This window comes from Carya illinoinensis, chromosome 15 (assembly GCF_018687715.1).
Source record: "Carya illinoinensis cultivar Pawnee chromosome 15, C.illinoinensisPawnee_v1, whole genome shotgun sequence".
NCBI classification, from domain to species: domain Eukaryota; kingdom Viridiplantae; phylum Streptophyta; class Magnoliopsida; order Fagales; family Juglandaceae; genus Carya; species Carya illinoinensis.
This window is the reverse complement of record NC_056766.1, coordinates 24,424,790-24,435,166: the sequence shown is the minus strand read 5'-3', so window position 1 is coordinate 24,435,166 and position 10,377 is coordinate 24,424,790. Positions and strand designations below refer to the sequence as shown.

The 10,377-nt window shown below is 38.9% G+C and overlaps 1 long non-coding RNA gene across 1 annotated transcript; it reads left to right on the top strand.

The window, feature by feature from the left end:
- The first annotated feature begins 385 nt into the window (after positions 1 to 385).
- On the top strand, positions 386 to 1,880 carry LOC122295679. Its single transcript, XR_006238222.1, has 3 exons — positions 386 to 504; positions 608 to 695; positions 1,782 to 1,880. It is a non-coding gene; the product is annotated as an uncharacterized LOC122295679 (long non-coding RNA).
- Positions 1,881 to 10,377: the final 8,497 nt, after the last annotated feature.

The window sequence follows — 10,377 nt, the reverse complement described above, 5'->3', positions numbered from 1 at the left end:
TTTAAGATAAAGATTTTTATTATTTTATTATTTTATTTTAAGATTTCTATGTTTTATTTTTATGTGGGTTCTTAAAATAAATGAAGGGTATGATTTTAAGACCTTACAATATTTTTCTCTTAAGCCCTCTAATTTTAACTATTCAAGAAATGGCCCAAGCTTTCCCTACCATTGGATGGGTAGGTAAGGGAAATATCTCCCTGTATTTAATCTCCACCATTCATTTTCCCTAGCTTTTGAGACAAGCTTTGACTAAAAGTGATTTAATCCCTTATTTCTTTGAAACCGTCGGTCACTTTCCAAGCTTGTGAAAGAAGACTTGGACCAAAAAGTGATTTAGTCCTTATCCCTTGAACCCGTCAGCTTCTAAGGCAAGAAAAGAAGAAAATTTTTCTCAAGCCCACAACCGTGCGACACTACCTTTCTTTCCCTCCTATTTCCTTTCTCCTTCCAATCTTAAGCCAAACAACTATTATTTCTTCTTCTCAAGAGGAAAATAGCAAGGTAAGAGTACCCTTAACCTTTCTCCTTTGTCTATTTCGAACCTAGCCACGGTTTAATCAAGTGAGTTTTCTTTTGTTGTTGATGTTTTGGTTTGGATTTCTAGCCAAGGGATTTATGTGCTCTCTTGTTCCCTACACCGAACCCACCTCTTCTCTTCTCCATTTTCATGTTTTGGGAAGGATTCACCAAAGGTAAAAAACCTAGCTCGACCCATTTGATTCTAGTTTGATTTTTGAGGCCAACTAAACTATTTTTAGCTCGTATCTTACTTGTAGATAAATCCCTATGTTGTAAATACATGCTCTGTTTTGGCCTAAACTAAAATTGTTAAAGCAGTTCTTGCTATGTATTTTCCTATATTCGAAAATGCTATGTTGCTATTAAACTTGGTTTAATCATAGGTGATGATTTAAGTGAGGCTAGTTTACATATGTTGTTGCTATGAGTCTTGCAAGAAGATGATTAGTAATCTGTTTTTAGGGATGTTAGAGGTTCAGTTAGAGGCTTTGCTTGGGTTTTATAATTCTATATATTGCTTTTAAAAGGTGTTAAATGGGCAAAGCATAAGCTCGAGTGTTTAAAGGTTTTAATGTTGCTTAATGGGTAATTTTGATATACTTTATGCTACTCTAAGTTTAATGGGTTATGTATATAACCTATTTAAATATGGCTTGTGTGACTAAATTATAGCTTGGGGTGTTTGAGTTTAGGAGGTTAATTGTGCACGATATATCATGATATGCAAAGCTGTCCAAGTGCCCCTAAGCCCATGCCATGTCACGTTTTGATGTAAAATCACCCCATTTACATTGTTCCCCTTTTTATTTAAATTCTACTTTACCCAAGAGTCCAAAATATTGATAAGCTAACCTTTTTATAATGAGGGACCATGAGTTGATTTAAAATGGGCATGATTGCTAAGCTTGTTTAGCCTACTAGAGATGCCTAAATCTATTTTTAGTCATTGTTGAGAAATTTCCAGATTTTTATCTTGTAATGTCCATAACCCAAAGTGAGCTTGAACCAAAGGGACCTTGCCTTAAGCCTATGAATTCTTAACTACTCTTCATGTAAGTTTTTAAAATAGCCTTTCATGGATTGCTAGCATGTCTTAATGTTTAATTTATTGTTATTGTAAGTTGAGGTGAGGAGTAGTCATTGGGTTAACACTAAGGGTGGAAAGGGTGTTAGGTTATAATGTCGTAGCTTTCTCTTTTAAAAGGGAGGCCTAAAGGATATTGGATGAGTATTAACATGCTTATTATTTATTGGAATAGGACCTATTGACGTTGGAAGTACTGAGGCGTATTGAGGTAAGTAGCTATGACCATGCTCTTACACAAAGTTCTCTCGTGAAAGAATGTCTCTCTCTCTCTCTCTCTCTCTCTCTCTCTCTCTCTCTCTCTGTGCAAATATCCTTCTAAAGAAAGGGTAAATAAATCTATATTGTGTACAAGCCTTTCTTGGTAGCCCCTATTAAGCACCCTATCGATTATAATTGTGTATATGTGTATATGGTAATGCATGCACATAATTTCTAGGTCATGAGATTTCATACATGCTCTCTCAAATAACTAATGCCTTACTTATATGTAAGCATGATATGAAATGCTCTTTTTCCAAAATAAAAACATATGCATCGAACTAAGAAAAGATAATGAAAACGTTTGATTGCAAAGAAAGAAAAGAAATGAAATGAAGGTTAATGTATGAACAAGCATGTGAACAGAAAGGGTACCAAAGGACTGGGTAGATTGCAATGCCGGGTAAGTAGTACTAATAGTGCACCCAGTGCTGCCCCCTGACTGAAAAGGATTCCTAACCTGTGGCCACAGGTAGAGTTCAGGTCCAAAAGACCACTAACCCCAACACACTGGACATAATAGTGTGCCGGCCAAAGTAAAGTGAAACATGAAAGTAAATGTTATGCATGAAAGTATTGCTTAAATTGTTTATGAATGAAAGCGTCGTCAAAATCAGCAAATGTTTATGTATGCATGTTTTCAAAAGAAAAGATTAGATACTTAGTAAGTTAATAGCATGATGTACTGCTTACAGAGTATTAGACTCACTTTGTATTTATATTTTAAACATCCAGGTATAGATGGATAGGCTAAGGAGCCAGGCACTACCGGGGAGGGAGGGGCCGATGCTTAGTAGTCCCTTGTTGGTTCTATAATACTCATCCTTGTGGTGGGTCCTTTATAAAATGATTTTATGAAAATAGAAGGGAATTACGGTTCCTTTCAAATTTCCTTTCCTTTCGTGCTAGGATACAAAAGACTCAATGTTTATAAATAAAAAGTATTTCTAAATTTAAAAGGTTACAGTGGAAAATATTAAATTTTATAATTAAGTCTCTCGTACAAAATAGTATGCCTAGGCTTTTGTGCTCTTCCCCTTGGCCTGTGTCCGTCCTAACACGTCACGCTCATCTTGTCCTGGGAGGGTACACATAAAAACTAAAATGAGTCAATGACTCATAAGCATTACTTCATACGGTTAAAATATAATAACATAGATTTTCATTCATGCATTCATCACTCTATACATATCATACTTAGACATTCAATTCATTTTAAAACGTTGCAAGGTGGGGTTTTTTTAAAAAAATAGTTTTCTTTCAAAAACAGTTCCCCACGCCTTGCTGCCTTAATTTCTTCAAGAGTCTGTTCATGCATACATCTTTTCTTACATACATACGTTCTTTCTTATTGCTTTCATTGGCCATAACACAGTTACATCCCGTGTGCTGGGGTTAGCAGTCTTTTGGACCTGATTCCTCCCATGGCCACCGGAATCCATTCCATTAGAGTGCAGCATTGGGTGCACTACTAGTACTGCTTACCCGGTATTACAATCAACCCAGTCTAGTCCTTTGATACCTTTTCCTTTCATTCATGTAGCCATTACGTATTTTCATACATTAAACATTTAGTCCTTTCCATTCATTTCAGTCCTTTCATTCCTTTACAGTTCTTTCAGTCCTTTCCTTCAATTCATTCATAAAAGCCATTTAAAAAGCATGGGCTTAAACATCATCTTTCATTGCATCATTTAAAATATCAGTTCATGCATCCTTTAAAACATCATTTTTCATATGGACATTTTAAACATTTTCTCCGCATGGTTTAAAGCATCTCTTAAAACATGCGGCCTAAGCCTCGCATTTCATTTCTTGGAAATACATACAATACTTACCACGTATAGCATCCATTCACATGTATACACTTACATACTTTGGGTGTATAAAAAGGAGCTGCCAAGCAAGGCCGTTACATACTTATACTTGAAAACTTATACTTAGAATTCTTTTTTAAAGCATCTTTCATGTCGTTTCATAAAGCATTGTAAAGGAAAAGCATTTCGTTTTCATTTTCTTATCTTTTAGAAAACTCTAGAAGAGTATGAACATAATACTTACCTGGACTTTATGCCATACTCATTCCATGTAGTCCATTCATATGTGTGTCAGATGGCAACCTACATGCATACACATAACCTAACGTCATTATCTATCTATTGCATAAGCAACTATGCTAGAAATAGAACCATGCTTCACTTGAAACACTCTCCATCCATCCCTGGGTTCTTACGTGCTAATTACTATGCTAAAACTTTTGGAGTCTTATCCTTTAAAGTGAATCTCCGTGATTTGCCTTAGGGTTAAGACACTAAGACCTTTGTCTTGTTTCTCTATCAACCACATGTTGACGCATGACTCAGACTAACTAAGTCATGCATCCCAATCCTAGACGACATACCCATTACTACCTTCATGCATCCTAGCTCACACTAAACCCTCATGCCCATCCATACACGTCACACGGTTTAAAGCCAACTCTGGGGCTAAAACACCACGTAACCATGCTGAGGACAGTTATCCATTACATATGGTAAATCCATCCGGCACATGTGTCTCACCAGATGCACATGTACCTTACCCTTTTTCACCTAAGATCAACTTATAGTCCAATGAACGCCTGCTTGTATAAATAAGCTCCATACTCCAATACCAACTTTTACAAGTTCATCCTGACACTTAACAAGAAAAGACTGCATCCACAATTACACCTCTTTCACGTCACGTAGCTCAAGATTAATCCCGAGTTACGGCACTACACCCGTCATGCTTCCGCTGTGCTACTCTTACACTTTTCTACCACTTTACGCATACTTCCGACCATAAATCAACTTCAAGGTGACACCCGTCACCTCAAACTACAGGCCACATCACAGCTATGTCAGGACATTGTTACACAGTTTCCAACGCTACAAAACACATTCTATGCTCCCCTGCTACGCAACCATTCCATTCTTCACGACATGCCATATGGTGTATCGCTTCACCTTGTGGAGTACACTCCGCGTGTACTCCCTTCACACTTGCTACGCCACATCACCATTACGGCATACACGCCATATGGTGCACCACTCCATCACATGGAGTACACTCAATGTGTACCCTTCCACAACACAATGCCGCATTATAACTACGGCACATGCTTCACACCCATACTCGACAGCACAGTCTACAATACTACACAGTTATGCCCAACACTTCATTACACAGCCACACTTCATAATACTAACAGCATAGTCCATAACCTATCAACTAACATAATAACAAGGATAAAGGATGGAGAGTTATACCATCAACGGGATACCACATGCGTTGTAGCTACCCATCACGGTCAATGGCGTTGGAGGAGTCGTACACATCATGGTGGTTGTCCACCACATAAGGTGGTGATTTGGGCTTAGGGATAGCTAGGCGTGGTCTTGGAAAGGCTCAAGGTGGCCTTGTGGTGGTTGGGGTGGCGGAGCATGGCAGCATCTCACCGTGAACAGTGCACCTGAGAGAGTGAGGGTGCGTGTGAGTTAAGGGAGGGGTTGGAAGTTATGGCTAGGCATGGAGGAGCTTGAGAGAGGTGTGGTGGAGCTATGGTGGAGAGGTGGTGGCTGGATAGTGTCCCACGACAGCAAATCTAGCCTTGAGGTAGAGGAGAGGTCGTGAGAGAGTGTGGGAGAGTGAGAGAGATGGGGACTTCGGTTGGGCATGGAATTGGCTAGGGGAGGTCATGGTGGTCAGGGGATCATGGTGGTGGTGGTATGGTGGTGTGGGTAGCTGTGCACAGCGGCGCACGGTGGAGAACCCGTGCTTTAGTTTTGTGCGTGTGTGTGTGGTGCAATGGAGAAAGAGAGAGAGAGAGAGAGAGAGAGAGTTGCAGTCAAAGGACGATGTGGAGAGGGAGCCCATGAGGTTGTGAAGCTGTTGGAGGTGCTTGGTGGCCACTTTGGCTGTGTACGGCTGCGCTATGAGAAAGAAATGGGTTTTCATACCCATTCGATTGGAGGGAAGAGGAGAGAGAGTGGGTTGGCGGTGGGACTCACCACTGGTGGGGATGAACTCGCCAGAGGGGAGGGAAGCTACCGGTGGTGGAGGTTTGGTGGTGCTGGTTGGAGGAGATAAACCGTACGGTGGAGAGGAGAAGAGAGAGAGAGAGAGAGCACATTGGGCTAGAGAGAGAGGAGAGAGAGAAAAGAGAAAAGTAAGGAGAAAAAGGAAGGGCCTTTCATTTTGGGATCTTCAAAACGATCTAACGGTGAGTTTAAATATTGATTTGAAAATGTGTAAACATTTTATTTAAATTAAAACACTAAGAGGAACTAAAATAGATATTATTTTATAAACTAAAGTTCATAAAATAATATTCGTTCATCATTAATTAAAATGATGAAATCTTGTTAATTATTTGAAGAGGATAAAACCATTTAAATTAATTTAGAGTTTTCAACATAAATTTAAATCTTGTAATATTTTTAAATGACTAAAATCATTTAAATTAAATAATTTTCCACAATTATAATATTTTTGGAGCTCTTCAAAAATATTATAATTGTTATTTAAAAACAAGCTTAGTCCGATAACACTGGAAATATCACATATAAATATTTCTAAAATATTTAAAAATATTCATAAGCTTTAAAATAATGAGCTTGCTTTAAAATCCGATCGGTATCTTTTAAAATGCCATCGAGACTTGGCACGTAAAACAAGACTCATAATTATAGAAGAAAGAATGAGCGGGTTGTTACAAGTTCAGTTCTTTTGGTGATGGCTTATGGTTTATATGTTTTGTGTATGGGTCCCATGTGGGGACATTTATTTGAATTAACCTTTAGACAATGTACCTGTAATGCTCAACCTTGTGGTGGGTCATTTTCAAAATAATTTTAATAAAAATTGATGGGAATTATGGTTCCTTCTAAATTTTCTTTTCCTTTCATGCCAGGATACAAAAAACTCAGGCCCCGTTTGGTTACACAGATGAGATGAGATGTTTTAAATAGTAATAAATAAAATATTGTTATAATATAATTTTTGAATATTAATTTTGTATTGGGATTTGAAAAAGTTAGATTGTTTATTATATTTTGTATTGGGATTTGAAAAAGGTGTAATGATGAGTTGAGATGAGATGAGATGAGATTTTTGATTTTGGCTAAACAAACAAGGCCTCAATGTTATAAATAAAATTCATTTTTCTTAATTGAAAGATTACAGCGGAAAACATTAAATTTTATAATTAAAGTTTCTTGTACAAAATATCTTGCTTAGGCCTTCGTGCTCTTCCCCTTGGATTGTGCCCGTCCTGACCTGTCATGCTCATTTTGTCCCTGGGAGGGCACACATAAAAACTAAAATGAGTCGATGACTCGTAAGCACTTCTTCATACAGTTAAAATATAATAACATAGATTTTCAGTCATGCATTTATCATTCCATACATACATATCATACTTATCACGCATGGCCATTCAGTTTGTTTCAAAAACTGTTGCTTGGTTTTCTTTGAAAACATGCTTTCTTTCTTAAAATAGTTCCCCACGCATTGCTACCTTCATTTCTTAAAGAGTCTATTCATGCATACGTCGTTTTTTTTAACATACATCCATGCATACATATATTCTTGCATTCATCTTTTCTTACTTACATACATTCATGCATACATCTTTTCATACTTACATGCATTCTTCCTTATCACTTTCATGCATATGTTCTTTCTTATCACTTTCATTGGCCTTGTAGCACACTGTTAAACCCCGTGTGCTAGGGTTAGCGGTCTTTTGGACTTGATTCCACCCGTGGCCACTGGTTGGGAATCCATTCTGTCAGGGTGCAGTACTGGATACACTACCAGTACTACTTACCCGGCATTGCAATCTGTCCAGTCCAGTCCATTCATTTGGTACTATTTCCATTCCACTCAGGTGGCCGTTACATATTTTCATACATCATCCATTCAGTCTGTTCATTCCTTTATAGTCATTTCCTTTCCTTTACAATTTTTTAGTCCTTTACAGTTCTTACAATCCTTTCTTACAGTTCTTACAGTTCTTCAGTTCTTACAATTCATAAAAATTCATTTTTAAAGAAAATGGTTTTCTTTCTTTTTTAAAAGAGTCATTTTAAAAGTAGTTTTCTTTCAGTTCCATGGTTTTCTTTCTTTTCATTTAAAAATGTCTATTCGTGCATCTTTTAAAACTTCAGTTCATTTCCTTTCGTGAACATACATACAATACGTACCACATATAACATCCATCCACATGCATACACGTACATACTTTCAGTGTGTGAAAAGGGGTTGCCAAGGAGGGCCGCTACATACTTATACTTTAAAACTTATGCTTCGTTTTCTTTTTCTTTTGTAAACGGTGTCTCGTGAAGAAAAGTTTCATTTTCCTTTTAGAGAAAAGCTTTCATTTTCTTCTTCATTTATTTAAGGAAACTCTAGAAGAGTATGAACGCAATACTTACTTGGACTTCATGCCATACTCATTCCATATAGTCCATTCATGTGCATGTCAGATGGCAACCTACATGCATACACATAACCCTACGTCATCATCTATCTAATGCATAAGCAACTATACTAAAAATAGAACTATGTCTCACTTGGAACACTCTCCATCCATCCCTGGGCACTTACGTGCCATTTACTATGCTTAAACCTTCAGGGTCTTATTCTTTAAAGTGAACTTCCATGATTCACCTTAGGTTTAAGACACTAAGACTTCTGTCTCATTCTTCTATTTCCACATTTCTACACATGATTCCGACTGACAGAGTCATGCGTTTCAACCTTAGACTACTTACCCATTACTACCTTCACGTATCCTAGCCAAACTAAATGCTCATTCCCATCCAGACTGGCTACATAAATTCAAGCCAACTCTGGGGCTAAAATATAATGTAACCATGCTGAGGACAGATTATCCATTATATATGGTAAACTTGTCCGACACACATGTCTTGTCAGAGACACCTGTATTTTATCCCCTTTTATCACCTAAGAGCAACTTATAATTCCAATGAAAGCCCGCTTGTATAAACAAGCTCCATACTCCGATACCAATTTGCTCAGACCCAGTCAATAGGACTCTTCCTACTTCTCGGCCCTGTACAAGTTCATCCCAACACTTGATAGGAGAGGATTGCATCCACAAATGCACCTCTGTTACTTCACATAGCTCAAGACCAATTCTCGAGTTACGGCATGATGCCCATCATGCTTCCGCTGTACTCTCTGATACTTGTCTACCACTTCCATATACTCTCAGCCATAAGTCAACCACAATGTGACACTCGTCACCTCGGACAACAGGCCACATCACCACTGCTTCAGAACACTGTTACACAGTTTTCGAAAATAAACAAGAGGACTGTATCCACAAATGCACATCTGTCACATCACTTAGCTTGAGACAAATTCCTGAGTTACGATACGACACCCATCATGCTTCCATTGCACTCTCTGATACCTTTCCACCACTTCCATATACTCTTAACCATAAGTCAACCACAAGGTGACACCCGTCACCTCGGACTATAGGCCACATCACCACTGCTTTGGGACACTATTACACAGCTCCCAACACTGCACCATACACTCCATGCTCCTCAACTATGCCATCCAAACCTTCATGGCACGCCATCTGGTATAACATGACATAGCACAGAGTACACTCACGTGAACTCTCTTCAATCCACGCTACGACACACATCACTACGATACACACCGTACAATGCATAGTTACATGACATGGAGTGCGCACCACTTCACAACATCACTTATTGTCACGATGCACATCACACGGTGCGTCGCTATTCAACACAAAGCACACGCCATGTGTACTCTCTTGCACTCACACCACACGTACTCCCTTCACAACAGTATGCCACATCACAACTACGACACACCTCACGTCCATACTTCACAGCACAGCCACAATACTACACAGCCAAGCCCAACACTTCACAAATATGCAACGAACTCCACAATTACTAACTACAAAGTCTACAGTCCAACCAACCAACTAATATAAACATAAATATTAAGAGATAGAGGGTTATAACATCGATGAGATAACCTTTGCATGGCTCGCTAACAGTCACAATCAAAGCATCAAAGGAGTCATACGTGGTGGTAACACTGTGTACAGTGGTTGTCTACCACGTAAAGTGGTAGTTTGGGCTTGAGAATAGCTGGACGTGGTCATGGAAAGGCTCAAGGTGGCCTCGTGGTGGTCAAAGGTGGCGGAGCATGGCGGTATCACGTCGTGAACAGTGCATCGAAAAGCAAGGGAGGTTGCTTGAGGTGGAGGAAGGCTATGGAACCTCATGGGAAGCTAGGGAGAGGTAGAGGAAGGTGTGGTGGAGCTGTGGTGATGAGGTGGTGGCTTGGCAATAGCTCACGGTGGCGGATCAGCCAATAATGGTACAACCCATGCCTTTGAGAGTGAGGGAGAGTGAGAGCTGTGCAAAGCTCCGTTGGGCATGAAAATTATCGGGGAAGTCATGGTGATGAGA